Below are 2,500 nucleotides of genomic sequence, written 5' to 3' on the forward strand. Positions count from 1 at the left end.
CTATCCTGAGGGAAACTTCGGAGGGAACCAGCTACTAGATGGTTCGATTAGTCTTTCGCCCCTATACCCAGTTCCGACGATCGATTTGCACGTCAGAATCGCTACGGACCTCCATCAGGGTTTCCCCTGACTTCGTCCTGACCAGGCATAGTTCACCATCTTTCGGGTCCCAACGTGTACGCTCTGGGTGCGCCTCTTCTCGCGTTGAGAACGAGACGCCCCGGGAGTGCGAGGCCGCATCGCGACGCGGCCCATCCTCCCTCGGTCGACGGCCAGGGCCGACCTTCACTTTCATTACGCCTTTAGGTCTCGCGACAAGTCCCAATGACTCGCGTACATGTTAGACTCCTTGGTCCGTGTTTCAAGACGGGTCCTAAGAGTACCCAAAGCAGTAGCGTCGCCGACCGGTATCCGTCCCCCGTGAGAGAGACGTTCGCAGGCCTGTCGAAGGTGATCCGTACTTTAACCAACAGCGGGCCAGGACCGGGGACGGCGCAAAGTCCGTAACCTCCGAGTACCGTGGCGCGCGCTTGCGACGGCCTCGACGCACCGTGTAGAAGTGCGGCCTGATACCTTGCGCGTACCGCCGAGCAGCCGGCCGGGCGACCGAGGGTTTGTCGCGTGCCGTTTTACCGGCGACGCGACAGTCACCGCACCCGGGCCGTAGACCGACACCCAGCGGGTCGCGACGTTCTACTTGGGGAGAAGTGCACGACGACGACAGCCGGACATCGGCGCACGGTAGCGTGCCCGCGCGCGAGCCGCGAGGACTCCGCGGGACATCGCCCACCGACGCGAAGCCAGCGCCGCTGACGATGAATCTCCCCGTTCGATCTTTTGGGTTTCTTAGGTTTACCCCTGAACGGTTTCACGTACTCTTGAACTCTCTCTTCAAAGTTCTTTTCAACTTTCCCTCACGGTACTTGTTCGCTATCGGTCTCGTGGTCGTATTTAGCCTTAGATGGAGTTTACCACCCACTTAGAGCTGCACTCTCAAGCAACCCGACTCTAAGGAGAGATCCTCCCGAGACGCGCACCGGTCGCTACGGGCCTGGCACCCTCTACGGGTAAGTGGCCCCATTCAAGATGGACTTGGACGCGACGCGACGCCTCGGGATAAGCGGATCCTCCCAAACACCACATTTCCCTGCGGCGGAACCGCGGGATTCGGTGCTGGGCTCTTTCCTGTTCGCTCGCCGCTACTGAGGAAATCCTAGTTAGTTTCTTTTCCTCCGCTTAATAATATGCTTAAATTCAGCGGGTAATCTCGCCTGCTCTGAGGTCGTCAGAGTTTTGTAGAGAAACTCTCTACAAAGTGATATAGAGAGATAGAGGGAGTGTGCGGTGGTGGAGTTATTGCGCTAAGTAGTATCATTATTGTTTGTTAACTACTACTATTGTTAGCGGTAACGCACCGACCGATATTGCGCGCGCGGCACAATCTAGTCTTGTTTCGCGGGGACGCGAGAGAGGAGATAGATATATTATAATATCGTTTTGCGCTTCTTTTCTTCCGTCCCTCTAACTTCCACGATTATAATAACACGGCGCGGCGTAATTATGATGCGCGCGCGCGCGTGTATATATATAACGGGCGCGGTATGGAATCGATTCGACGAGTACACGACGACGCGTGCCGGTCACAATCTTCGTTCGAAAATTTCGTGGACTCGGACACGCGGTCGGCTCGCGATTCATCCGCTTTTTTAAGGGTGGATTTCTCTCGCAATTTCTCTCCCTCCGCGTACCGCCGGACGACGACTGTGCGCGCGCCGCGGTTTCCCTTCTCCATATATTTTTACCGTAAGGTATCTCGCGCCGCGAGATAGGAGGCGAAGCCTCGCGTGTAATAAAAGGCGCGGTATCGCGCGAGCGCGCTGGCGCACCGAGAGACCGAGAGAGAGTCGCACAGCGCGACGACGCGATCGGAAGAGACAACGACGCGCTAGAAAGACGGACGCAGCAGAATGTGCTGCTGCGCCGCTTTCTTTTTGCATTTTATTCGCCAACTACGAGATCACTCGTAGAGAGCGAGATCATTCGAGTGTCGCGCGTCGTTCGTCGTCGTTCCTCTCGCTTAAACTTTTCGCATATTCTCTCGTGTGTCGTCGTTGTGTATATCTCCGCCGACAACTCTCTCCATATCATTCGACAGCCTCCGGGCGCCGCTCGCGCGCGCTTCGCTATCCTTTAAACGCTTTGTGCGTACACGCGCGCCTCTCTCCTCCTCTTTATAACTCCTCTCGCTGCACACACCTTCGGTGTCATTTCAGACGACGCCAATCGACGACGGCCTCTCGTCGAACCCGTCGCCAATACATACTGGGAGGGTGACAAAGAGGCTCTAGTCTCTCTCGGGCGAACGTCCAACGATCGCTCGTACGCCGTTTACGCAATGCGACGGGGGCACAGCGACGACAGCCGACGACATTTCGTCGTTTCACGGCTACGCCGTGGCTCGTCAGCTTGCGTAAGGGCGCAAGCAGTTTAGGTTTGTTAA

General features: G+C 56.6%; 1 non-coding gene across 1 annotated transcript in view; it reads right to left on the reverse strand.

The window, feature by feature from the left end:
* The window catches only part of LOC145965900 (large subunit ribosomal RNA), a 4,073-nt gene extending 2,788 nt beyond the window's left edge, over nt 1-1,285 (reverse strand). Inside the window, exon 1 of the ribosomal RNA XR_014436868.1 lies at nt 1-1,285. This exon is cut by the window's left edge and continues 2,788 nt beyond it. This is a non-coding gene — a ribosomal RNA (large subunit ribosomal RNA).
* Nucleotides 1,286-2,500: the final 1,215 nt, after the last annotated feature.

Source organism: Camponotus vicinus, unplaced genomic scaffold, assembly GCF_025532165.1.
Source record: "Camponotus vicinus isolate PSW18456_S1 unplaced genomic scaffold, iyCamVici1.0 SCAF_15, whole genome shotgun sequence".
NCBI lineage: Eukaryota > Metazoa > Arthropoda > Insecta > Hymenoptera > Formicidae > Camponotus > Camponotus vicinus.